Source organism: Phyllobates terribilis, unplaced genomic scaffold (genome assembly GCF_046119375.1).
Source record: "Phyllobates terribilis strain yellow unplaced genomic scaffold, ASM4611937v1 Scaffold_7__3_contigs__length_470593459, whole genome shotgun sequence".
NCBI lineage: Eukaryota > Metazoa > Chordata > Amphibia > Anura > Dendrobatidae > Phyllobates > Phyllobates terribilis.
The window spans coordinates 441311516-441325386 of NW_027362767.1; positions in this window are offsets into that span (position 1 = coordinate 441311516).

Sequence of the window (13871 nt, forward strand, 5' to 3'; positions counted from 1 at the left end):
AAACACGAAAGAGAATGAAGCAAAAATCAAATCATTGATCATTTCACACAAAACTCCAAAAATGGGCCAGACAAAAGTATTGGCACCCTCAGCCTAATACTTGGTTGCACAACCTTTAGCCAAAATAACTGCGAACAACCGCTTCCGGTAACCATCAATGAGTTTCTTACAATGCTCTGCTGGAATTGTAGACCATTCTTCTTTGGCAAACTCCTCCAGGTCCCTGATATTTGAAGGGTGCCTTCTTCAAACTGCCGTTTTGAGATCTCTCCACAGGTGTTCTATGGGATTCAGGTCTGGACTCATTGCTGGCCACCTTAGAAGTCTCCAGTGCTTTCTCTCAAACCATTTTATAGTGCTTTTGGAAGTGTGTTTGGGTCATTGTCCTGCTGGAAGACCCATGACCTCTGAGGGAGACCCAGCTTTCTCACACTGGACCCTACATTATGCTGCAAAATTTGTTGGTAGTCTTCAGACTTCATAATGCCATGCACACGGTCAAGCAGTCCAGTGCCAGAGGCAGCAAAGCAACCCCAAAACATTAGGGAACCTCCGCCATATTTGACTGTAGGGACCGTGTTCTTTTCTTTGAATGCCTCTTTTTTTTTCCTGTACACTCTATGTTGATGCTTTTTCCCCAAAAGCTCTACTTTTGTCTCATCTGACCAGAGAACATTCTTCCAAAACGTTTTAGGCTTTCTCAGGTAAGTTTTGGCAAACTCCAGCCTGTTTTTTTTTATGTCTCGGGGTAAAAAGTGGGGTCTTCCTGGGTATCCTATCATACAGTCCCTTTTCATTCAGACGCCGACGGATAGTACGGGTTGACACTATTGTACCCTCGGACTGCAGGGCATCTTGAACTTGTTTGGATGTTAGTCGAGGTTCTTTATCCACCATCCGCACAATCTTGCGTTGAAATCTCTCGTCAATTTTTCTTTTCCATCCACATCCAGGGAGGTTAGCCACAGTGCCATGGGCTTTAAACTTCTTGATGACACTGCGCACGGAAGACACAGGAACATTCAGGTCTTTGGAGATGGACTTGTAGCCTTGTGATTGCTCATGCTTCCTCACAATTTGGTTTCTCAAGTCCTCAGACAGTTCTTTGGTCTTCTTTCTTTTCTCCATGCTCAATGTGGTACACACAAGGACACAGGACAGAGGTTGAGTCAACTTTAATCCATGTTAACTGGCTGCAAGTGTGATTTAGTTATTGCCAACACCTGTTAGGTGCCACAGGTAAGTTACAGGTGCTGTTAATTACACGAATTAGAGAAGCATCACATGATTTTTCAAACAGTGCCAATACTTTTGTCCACCCCTTTTTTTAGTTTTGGTGTGGAATTATATCCAATTTGGCTTTAGGACAATTCTTTTTGTGTTTTTTCATTGAAGACAAATTAAATGAAGATAATAATACCAAAGAATTTGTGATTGCAATCCTTTTCAGGAAGAAACTGAGTATTATCTGACAGAATTGCAGGGGTGCCAATACTTTTGGCCACCACTGTATGTGTGGAGTCTGACCTGAATATCGACGGCCTTGTTGCAGCTGGTACTCCACAACTGCTCTCTTCTGCTCACAAATCCTTTGAAACATGTGGAGGGTAGAGTTCCAACATGTAGGGACATCACACACCAGTCGGTGTGCCGGAAGCTGCAAACGCTGCTGCAACACAGCAAGGGCGGCGGAAGCTGTAGCCGACTTGCGAAAATGAGCTGACAGGCGGCGTACTTTCACGAGCAGATCTGGCAACTCGGGGTACGATTTAAGAAACCGCTGAACCACGAGGTTAAGCACATGAGCCAGGCATGGTACGTGTGTGATCTCACCTCGCCTCAGAGCCGCCACCAGGTTACGGCCATTGTCACACACGACCATGCCGGGATGTAGGTTCAGCGGTCTCAGCCACAGATCTGCCTGCTCTTTCACAGCTGTCCACAACTCACAAGCAGTGTGAGGTTTATCACCTAAGCTTATGAGTTTCAGCACAGCCTGTTGCCGCTTGGCAGAGGCAGTACTGCAATGCTTCCAGCTTGTAACTGATGTGGTAATATCTGAGATGGAGGCTGAACATGAGGAGGAGGAGGAGGAGGAGGATGCGCAGGAGCTGTACACTGTGGGGGCAACTCTGACTGACATAGGGCCCGCAATCCTCGGTGTGGGGAGGATGTGTTCCGTCCCAAGGTCCGACTGGGTCCCGGCTTCCACTATGTTTACCCAGTGTGCCGTCAGAGAGATGTACCGTCCCTGGCCACAAGCACTTGTCCACGTGTCCGTTGTCAGGTGGACTCTCCCAGTAACTGCGTTGTTGAGGGCACGGCAGATGCTTTGGGACACGTGCTTGTGTAGTGCGGGGATGGCACACCGGGCAAAATAGTGTCGGCTGGGGACCGAGTACCGAGGGACGGCCACCGCCATAAGACTGCGGAAGGATTCCATCTCCACCAGCCTAAAAGGCAGCATTTCCAATGCAAATGTAGCGCCCCGAGGGTTCGGCCGCTACAGGGGTATTGCACCTCAGACCAGAGGTGTGATATTCCACTCCCAGGTAAGGATGGAGTATGGACCAGGGCTCAGTTAGCTGCATACAGCACACACACCCCATTTCCGAGGGACAGCTCAACGGTGCTCCCACTAGACATAAGTGCAGGCACGACCGACTATGTCCCTGCCTGGAGTGGGGAGGGGGGTGGAACACCCAGTGCTGTAGGAGCAGATAGGGGTTGGTTCCTGAGCGTAGGCAGGAGCCCATTGGTTGCTGGTCACCTGGGCTCATGGTCAGAGGGAGGTATAAAAGGTGGGCACCATCTTAGTTCTGGGTCAGTTCAGCCAGAGGAGAAGACAGGGAGTAGAGGCTCTGTAGGAGCTCTACTCCAAGAGGGCCTAGTGAGAGGCCGAGGAGGAGGAGAAGGGGAGCTGGGATTTTGGCTCATCCCAACTCCAAGAGAAAGGAACAGAAAGGAACAGAGAAAGAGAAGGAGAGACAGAGAAACAGAAGGGCTCAGGAACAAGAAGGTGGAAGGGACCCTAAGAACCCATGAGAATCCAGGGTGCAGGGTCAGGCAGATTAAGGGTACCGGATCCCAAGTTGGTGGAGGAGAAACAACCCTCAGCCAAAGACCGGTCGTCGTGATCATCTATTGGTGCGACACCTCATCAAACCTGCTAGGAAGGCACCATATAGGACAGCGGAGGACGGGGCCCACGTTTAACCGCACAAGTCCGCGGCAGCCGGACAAAAGTGGGTCACTGGTGAGGCAGGCCAGAGAAAGGATTGAAGGGGGTCCTGTGCCATGCTCTTGACTGCTTGGGAGTTGACCGAGTCCCTCACCTGGTGGACGCAGCACGGCTCGGGCGGTCACTGCCGACGGAAGTGACCCGGAACAAACGAACTGTGAGTAAAGACCCTGGACTGTAACTTGTTGTCCGTGTGCTCCTTCGCTCCTCCGGCACTACCGGTACTGGGACCTTCACCACCATCACCCCCACCATCCACTACACTGCCCTGGGGCCGCACTCTTCCCGTGGGGTGTCACACTACCCTAGCTGCACACCTCATCAGCCCCAGCGGTCTGCATGCAGCGGCGGTTCCTGATAACCGCAATCCACGGGTGGCGTAGTCGGACATTATCTGAAGCACGTAGCAGACTACCATTGGCCTGACCACCCTGAGCCGCGGGACCGGGCCGCCACTACTACTACCCCCATCGTTCCCCTATCGCCTGGATCCGCGTGCCCCACGGCCCAGGGGGCGAGTCAGCTTTGGCGTAGTCGGCAGGATTTCGTGCCCGCTAACCACGGGTACTGCGCGCCTGAAAAGAGACTGTTTCACGGTACTAAAGATGGCGCCCGCCCCAGAAGAACGAGCGCCATAATGTGCGCGCCAAAAGACCATAGGAGGCCGCCTCCCATCGTGGGCCGGGTCCCAGAATGGCGCCAAAGAGGAAGCCCGCCCCCAACAACCATGAGCACGGCTGTGGAAATGTCCGTCAATGTGGGGGGGCTACCCCTGAGAGTGATTGTCAGCAGAATGCCCCAGGACCACCCCCCCATGGGGCGGAAAGAGAATAAAACTGTGGGGCAGGGCGTGGTCTGGATCAGTCTGGCCAGGCCACACCCAAAGATAGAGACAGGAACCAGCTCCAGCGCCCTGGCGCGTGGCCTGCTGCAGGCCGAATCCCCATGCAGCTTCACGGAGCTGCTAGCACACCTCCCCAAGGAAGACCCCGAGTATGTGCGGGCTGCGCTGGAGGAGCTGGACCGGAGGATGGTCCGGGCGCAGCGGGACGTGATTGCCGGGTGGAAAGAAGAAATGGCCCGGCGGGCCGTGATCCTGCAGCAGGAGGCGCCGTCGACATCCAGCAGCACACCAGCCACCGAGGGCAGTGAAAGCAGAGCGGAGGCCGAGGACGACGCCGCGGAGGAGGCCGCGACAGCAGAGGCATGTAACGGAGACGCCCCTACCCCGAACCCTGGGGCCGCCGACCTGCCCCTGCACCCTGTTGCGGAGCCCAACGTACCTGAACCCGCCATCGACACCGTGCCTCCACCGCTACCAACCGGTTCCCAGGCCATCGACACCACCAGCGAGCCCCGCCCCACGCCGTGCCCTCTGACCCCGGGCGTGATCAGCAGACCACAATCGCAGGCCCGGTCGCAAGGCCTAGCGCCCCCGTACGCCGCCCGTCGACGGGAGTACTGCCGCCAACAGCTGGAGGTGTTCGAGAGGGAGCAGCGGGAGAGGCGCATGAAACAGGAGAAGCTGCAGGCCCAAAGTGCGGAGCAGAAGATGAAGGCCCGACGAGATCCCCGAGCTGCCCGCGGTCCCCGAGTCACCGGGACAGTCGTGAAATTTCACATGGAACATGGCTGCGGTTTCATCCGAGACCCTGAGACCATCAGCGATATATTCGTGGCGAGGAGAGATGTGGAGAGCCACCTGCCGGAGGGTCATCGAGGGCGAGATCTGTTTCCAGGGGATGTGGTGTCTTACACCCGACACCAAGGCGTGAAGGGATGGTATGCCCTCCACGTCCACAGAGTAGTAGAGGAGGAGGAACAACACTACTCGGACGCTGAGTATCAAGAGGACCCGGATGGGCCTGAAGATGACGAGGAGGAGCAAGGCGCATATGGAGGACGACGATAGAAAGTAAGAAGAAGCGCCAATGTAAATAGTTACCCGTCTGGGTACAAAGGAACTGTTTGGGACTGTTTCCAGAAAAGTGTGGTCCCCATTGGAACTGATATAGAACTGTTTGATTGTTGCCCTATCCCCTAAGTAACCTGGCTGAGGACTGACAGCAGCCATCCCTCTTCCCCTAACAGGCTGAGGACTGTGAGCAGCCATTCCTCTCCCTAAAACCGGCCGAGGACTGGGAACGGCCAATCCCTTGTATATAGTTGCGCTTCCTAAAGCGCCCCCTACTGGTTTTATAAAAAAGACTGCAACGTCTACCTCAAGACAAATTTGCTGGACTGTTGCACCTTTAAGAGGAAAGAACACCTGGTCGCAAGTTGTACCGCGGCCATGATCCAAGAATACAAGAATGTGTCTTGCTTAAAAATGTGTTACATGAGAAAGTTTTATATGCTGCTAGGTGATAATGCAAATGTTTTACAAGATGTTTTATATGACAAAAGAGTTCCAGAGGCATTAGCAAAGTGTTTTATAATAGTGTGACAAGAAAAGAAAAGCGTTTCCCATAAAGGGAATTAAACCATGTTGCCTGTTTTCTGATGTGAAAAGTTTAAAAAAAAAGTTTTGCATGTCCTGTAATTATCTGTTTTTGCTCTTTTCCAGCCCGAGGACGTGCTGTGCTTTACCAGGGGGGAATGTAGCGCCCCGAGGGTTCGGCCGCTACGGGGGTATTGCACCTCAGACCAGAGGTGTGATATTCCACTCCCAGGTAAGGATGGAGTATGCACCAGGGCTCAGTTAGCTGCATACAGCACACACACCCCATTTCCGAGGGACAGCTCAACGGTGCTCCCACTAGACATAAGTGCAGGCACGACCGACTATGTCCCTGCCTGGAGTGGGGAGGGGGGTGGAACACCCAGTGCTGTAGGAGCAGATAGGGGTTGGTTCCTGAGCGTAGGCAGGAGCCCATTGGTTGCTGGTCGCCTGGGCTCATGGTCAGAGGGAGGTATAAAAGGTGGGCACCATCTTAGTTCTGGGTCAGTTCAGCCAGAGGAGAAGACAGGGAGTAGAGGCTCTGTAGGAGCTCTACTCCAAGAGGGCCTAGTGAGAGGCCGAGGAGGAGGAGAAGGGGAGCTGGGATTTTGGCTCATCCCAGCTCCAAGAGAAAGGAACAGAAAGGAACAGAAAGGAACAGAGAAAGAGACGGAGAGACAGAGAAACAGAAGGGCTCAGGAACAAGAAGGTGGAAGGGACCCTAAGAACCCACGAGAATACAGGGTGCAGGGTCAGGCAGATTAAGGGTACCGGATCCCAAGTTGGTGGAGGAGAAACAACCCTCAGCCAAAGACCGGTCGTCGTGATCATCTATTGGTGCGACACCTCATCAAACCTGCTAGGAAGGCACCATATAGGACAGCGGAGGACGGGGCCCACGTTTAACCGCACAAGTCCGCGGCAGCCGGACAAAAGTGGGTCACTGGTGAGGCAGGCCAGAGAAAGGATTGAAGGGGGTCCTGTGCCATGCTCTTGACTGCTTGGGAGTTGACCGAGCCCCTCACCTGGTGGACGCAGCACGGCTCGGGCTGTCACTGCCGACGGAAGTGACCCGGAACAAACGAACTGTGAGTAAAGACCCTGGACTGTAACTTGTTGTTCGTGTGCTCCTTCGCTCCTCCGGCACTACCGGTACTGGGACCTTCACCACCATCACCCCCACCATCCACTACACTGCCCTGGGGCCGCACTCTTTCCGTGGGGAGTCACACTACCCTAGCTGCACACCTCATCAGCCCCAGCGGTCTGCATGCAGCGGCGGTTCCTAATAACCGCAATCCACGGGTGGCGTAGTCGGACATTATCTGAAGCACGTAGCAGACTACCATTGGCCTGACCACCCTGAGCCGCGGGACCGGGCCGACACTACTACTACCCCCATCGTTCCCCTATCGCCCGGATCCGCGTGCCCCACGGCCCAGGGGGCGAGTCACAAGCAGTCGTGAAATGTGCGAATTTAGGACTGTGGCCTGTGGGGCGTTAGCTGCGAATTTCCGCTTTCGTTCAAAGGTCTGGGATATGGACAATTGAACGCTGCGGTGGGACGTGGACGTGGACGTTGATGCTGTTTCTTGAGAAATTGCCATAACAAGTGAAGACTGAGAGGAGGGGGCATCTTTACATGCAGTATGGACAGGGGATTGCCTTGCACACACAACAGGGGGTTCTATTGCACGCACAACAGTGGAAGAAGCAGTGGTGACACCCGCTGACACTGGTCGTGAACCCTGGGTTTCGCCCCACAAAGTCGGGTGCTTTGCTGCCATGTGCCTGATCATGCTGGTGGTGGTCAGGCTGGTAGTTTTGTCACCCCTGCTGATGCTGGCATGGCAGGTGGAACATATGGCCTTTTTGGGGTTATCAGCAGAGTCTTTAAAAAAATTCCAGACTCTGGAAGACCTACCGCTTGTACTGGCAACGTCCCTCGTGTTGGTGTTACGGGGAACGGTTGCCTGCCTTCTGTCTGCGGCCACCACACTGCTTCTTCCTGCCTGTTGGGGTACTCTGCCTCCCTCCCCCTGTGTGCTGCTGGCCTCACTCTGCATGTCCTCCTTCCACGTTGGGTCAGTTACTAGATTATCCACCACCTCCTCCTCTTCCACTTGCGCACCACGATCCTCCTCCTCACTTCCTGGCAATTGTGTCTCGTCATCGTCCACCTCTTGTGACAGATTGCCAACGTCAACTTCCTGTGGCCGTGGCTGTTCAAATATTTGGGCATCGCAACATGGGATCTCCTCTTCCACCACTTCAAGCGTATCAGGCGAGGGGCCCAAATATGGAAATGGACCAGTGAACAGCTCTTCAGAGTGTCCAAGTGTGGGATCACTTGCTGTCTGACGACACTCGGCATGGTGGGAGGAAGGAGCATCAGGGTGAGGAGGAGAATGCGGTCGAGACTCACGGCTACTAAGAGTTGACCGTGTGGAAGACAGACCGGAGGTGGTGGTGCCCAGGTAACTGGAAGTATTGTCTGCTATCCAATTAATAACCTGTTCACACTGATCAGTTCTCAATACTGGTGTTGTTCTGTGCTTCCCTAGTAATTTGGTCAAGAAGTGGGAGCGAGAAGATGTGGCTGTTGGTTGTGGCACATTTTCACCTTGGCCACGGCCCCGTCCTCTGCACGAACCATCACCAGAACGTCCAGTTCCACGTCTCTTGCCACACGCCTTGCCCATTGTAAATGAAGTAAAATAGCTTACACTTGCACTATCAATGGAAAAAGGGTAATAAAGAGTAGATTAGAACCGTGGAAGAGGAAAACCACAGTTATTGTTTACTGGGGTATACCACACTTTTTTAAATAGAGATATTTGCGGCTGAACAGTGAGCGATACACTCAAACTGCTTTTTTTTTAGATACCAAAGGCCCAAAACTGGATAGTACAGCGATTTGACCTGTGGAACTGCGAAACCACACTGGGATGTCGGGCCTACACAAGACTATTTTCAACAGATATATTTTTGTGTCACAACAGTCAGGAGACACTACTGTTTTGCTTTACGGAAAAAACTACCAAAACCTGAATAATAGAGATTTTTTACCGTGGAATAGCAAAACCACAGTTATAATTTACTGGTGTATACCAGGCTTTTTAAAATATATATATATTTGCGGCTGAACAGTGAGCAACACACTCAAACTGTTTTTTTTAGATACAAATGGCCCAAAAGTGGATAATACAGAGGTTTGTACCGTGGAACTGCAAAACCACACTTGTATTTCTCGGGCCTACACCAGACTATTTTCAACAGATATATTTGTGTCTGAAAAATCAGGGAGACACTATTATTATTTTTATACAGCAAAAAATGCCAAAAACAGGATAATAGAGATGTTTTACCGTGGAACATCAAAACCACAGTAATAATTTACTGGTGTATACCAGGCTTTTTAAAATATATATATATATTTGTGGCTGAACAGTGAGTGACACACTCAAACTGTTTTTTTTAGATACAAATGGCCCAAAAGTGGATAATACAGAGGTTTGTACTGTGGAACTGCAAAACCACACTTGTATTTCTCGGGCCTACACCAGACTATTTTCAACAGATATATTTGTGTCTGAAAAATCAGGGAGACACTATTTTTTTTTTTTTTTACAGCAAAAAATGCAAAACACAGGATAATAGAGATTTTTTACCGTGGAACAGCAAAAGCACACTTCTGTCTCTCTGGCCTACACCAGACTATTTTCAACAGATATATTTGTGTCTGAAAAATCAGGGAGACACTATTATTATTTTTATACAACAAAAAATGCCAAAAACAGGATAATAGAGATGTTTTACCGTGGAACATCAAAACCACAGTAATAATTTACTGGTGTATACCAGGCTTTTTAAAATATATCTATATTTGCGGCTGAACAGTGAGCGACACACTCAAACTGTTTTTTTTAGATACAAATGGCCCAAAAGTGGATAATACAGAGGTTTGTACCGTGGAACTGCAAAACCACACTTGTATTTCTCGGGCCTACACCAGACTATTTTCAACAGATATATTTGTGTCTGAAAAATCAGGGAGACACTATTTTTTTTTTTTAAAAACCAGGCAATGTGAACTGAGGTCTAAGATGGTAGACATGCAAGAAATAGGAGCATGTTCACACTAGCAAAAAAGAAACAAAACCTACAAAAGACAAAAGACAAAAATATATCTCATACCCTACCATCATTATATATAAATGTAAAGCAAAGTTGCATAATAAATATAGGGTACTTAGTGAACTATTTTTGATCAAAAAAAGTATACAAGCCGTCCCACCAGCGGCAAGGTGACCCTAAATTGGGACGGTACCTATACTGCCTATATTATAAACCTTACTGTATATCAAAGTTGAAGCAATGCATATAAAAGGGTAGACAAATAGGACCGGGTCCCAACTCCAGACCACCCAGGCCCGTGGTAAGCTACATATATACCAGTCAGCTCAACAAAGGGGATGCCACACCCTTAAATTGCACAGAATGCAAACAAGACAAAAAAACAGGCAATGTGAACTGAGGTCTAAGATGGTAGACATGCAAGAAATAGGAGCATGTTCACACTAGCAAAAAAGAAACAAAACCTACAAAAGACAAAAGACAAAAATATATCTCATACCCTAGCATCATTATATATAAATGTAAAGCAAAGTTGCATAATAAATATAGGGTACTTAGTGAACTATTTTTGATCAAAAAAAGTATACAAGCCGTCCCACCAGCGGCAAGGTGACCCTAAATTGGGACGGTACCTATACTGCCTATATTAAAAACCTTACTGTATATCAAAGTTTAAGCAATGCATATAAAAGGGTAGACAAATAGGACCGGGTCCCAACTCCAGACCACCCAGGCCCGTGGTAAGCTACATATATACCAGTCAGCTCAACAAAGGGGATGCCACACCCTTAAATTGCACAGAATGCAAACAAGACAAAAAAACAGGCAATGTGAACTGAGGTCTAAGATGGTAGACATGCAAGAAATAGGAGCATGTTCACACTAGCAAAAAAGAAACAAAACCTACAAAAGACAAAAGACAAAAATATATCTCATACCCTACCATCATTATATATAAATGTAAAGCAAAGTTGCATAATAAATATAGGGTACTTAGTGAACTATTTTTGATCAAAAAAAGTATACAAGCCGTCCCACCAGCGGCAAGGTGACCCTAAATTGGGACGGTACCTATACTGCCTATATTAAAAACCTTACTGTATATCAAAGTTGAAGCAATGCATATAAAAGGGTAGACAAATAGGACCGGGTCCCAACTCCAGACCACCCAGGCCCGTGGTAAGCTACATATATACCAGTCAGCTCAACAAAGGGGATGCCACACCCTTAAATTGCACAGAATGCAAACAAGACAAAAAACCAGGCAATGTGAACTGAGGTCTAAGATGGTAGACATGCAAGAAATAGGAGCATGTTCACACTAACAAAAAAGAAACAAAACCTACAAAAGACAAAAGACAAAAATGTATCTCATACCCTACCATCATTATATATAAATGTAAAGCAAAGTTGCATAATAAATATAGGGTACTTAGTGAACTATTTTTGATCAAAAAAAGTATACAAGCCGTCCCACCAGCGGCAAGGTGACCCTAAATTGGGACGGTACCTATACTGCCTATATTAAAAACCTTACTGTATATCAAAGTTGAAGCAATGCATATAAAAGGGTAGACAAATAGGACCGGGTCCCAACTCCAGACCACCCAGGCCCGTGGTAAGCTACATATATACCAGTCAGCTCAACAAAGGGGATGCCACACCCTTAAATTGCACAGAATGCAAACAAGACAAAAAACCAGGCAATGTGAACTGAGGTCTAAGATGGTAGACATGCAAGAAATAGGAGCATGTTCACACTAGCAAAAAAGAAACAAAACCTACAAAAGACAAAAGACAAAAATATATCTCATACCCTACCATCATTATATATAAATGTAAAGCAAAGTTGCATAATAAATATAGGGTACTTAGTGAACTATTTTTGATCAAAAAAAGTATACAAGCCGTCCCACCAGCGGCAAGGTGACCCTAAATTGGGACGGTACCTATACTGCCTATATTAAAAACCTTACTGTATATCAAAGTTGAAGTAATGCATATAAAAGGGTAGACAAATAGGACCGGGTCCCAACTCCAGACCACCCAGGCCCGTGGTAAGCTACATATATACCAATCAGCTCAACAAAGGGGATGCCACACCCTTAAATTGCACAGAATGCAAACAAGTCAAAAAACCAGGCAATGTGAACTGAGGTCTAAGATGGTAGACATGCAATTTTTTAATATAGGCAGTATAGGTACCGTCCCAATTTAGGGTCACCTTGCCGCTGGTGGGACGGCTTGTATACTTTTTTTGATCAAAAATAGTTCACTAAGTACCCTATATTTATTATGCAACTTTGCTTTACATTTATATATAATGATGGTAGGGTATGAGATATATTTTTGTCTTTTGTCTTTTGTAGGTTTTGTTTCTTTTTTGCTAGTGTGAACATGCTCCTATTTCTTGCATGTCTACCATCTTAGACCTCAGTTCACATTGCCTGTTTTTTTGTCTTGTTTGCATTCTGTGCAATTTAAGGGTGTGGCATCCCCTTTGTTGAGCTGACTGGTATATATGTAGCTTACCACAGGCCTGGGTGGTCTGGAGTTTGGACCCGGTCCTATTTGTCTACCCTTTTATATGCATTGCTTCAACTTTGATATACAGTAAGGTTTTTAATATAGGCAGTATAGGTACCGTCCCAATTTAGGGTCACCTTGCCGCTGGTGGGACGGCTTGTATACTTTTTTTGATCAAAAATAGTTCACTAAGTACCCTATATTTATTATGCAACTTTGCTTTACATTTATATATAATGATGGTAGGGTATGAGATATATTTTTGTCTTTTGTCTTTTGTAGGTTTTATTTTTTTTTTTTGTACGGCAAAAAATGCAAAAAGCAGGATAATAGAGATTTTTTACCGTGTAACAGCAAAAGCACACTTCTGTCTCTCTGGCCTACACCAGACTATTTTCAACAGATATATTTGTGTCTGAAAAATCAGGGAGACACTATTATTATTTTTATACAGCAAAAAATGCCCAAATCAGGATAATAGAGATGTTTTACCGTGGAACATCAAAAACCACAGTAATAATTTACTGGTGTATACCAGGCTTTTTAAAATATATCTATATTTGCGGCTGAACAGTGAGCGACACACTCAAACTGTTTTTTTTAGATACAAATGGCCCATAGAACTGCAAAACCACACTTCTATTTCTCTGGCCTACACCAGACTATTTTCAACAGATATATTTGTGTCTGAAAAATCAGAGGCACACTTTTTTTTTTTTTTTGGGGGGGGGGGTGGCACCAAAAGGTTAATAAGATGGGTATCTGTACATTGTGAAGGAGGAAAAAAAAAAGAGGATTTAGATAAAAAAAAGCATTTTTCCTGGCCCCCGGGACCTGGAGCTAAGTCCAGCAATTTCAGCAACAGGAGCAGCACACAGGACTGTAATGCAGCGTTTGCTGGTATAACCACTGCGTCTCCTATACAGCCTGCCTGCCTGCCTGCCTGCCTGATATACCTGGGATGGATATTAGTCCTAAGAAGGACTGTTTGTTTGATCTGGCAGCCTTTACAGACCCTACACTAACTATTTTGCAGGATATATCTCTCCCTAAATCAGCAGCACTGTCCCTACACTGTCTGATCCGGAGCGACTGTGTCCAAGATGGCGGCGCCCGGTTTTAAATACTTGAGGTGACGCTGTGCGGCCAGCCAATCACTGTAATGCCCACAAACAACATGGCTGCGGCATTACAGTGATTGGCTGGCAATCCCTGCATGTTCATTGGCTCTGTAAAGAGCACCTAACATGCAGGGCGGAGACCCGAGCTCCCGCCCGAGTAACCCGGAAATGCTCGGTGCTCGCCGAACATCCCGAGTAGCATGATGCTCGGGCGAGTAACAAGCAGTGTCGAGCATGTTCGCTCAACACTAGTAGTCTTGCCTTTCATTGGACACACCTGCCAAACTAATTAGCACAGGTGTCTGCAATTGCTTACAGTGATATAAAGAGCCCTGACACACATCACCATCAATGAGTTTAACTGACAAACAAAAAAATTCTTCCCTTATCACTCCTAAACACTTTT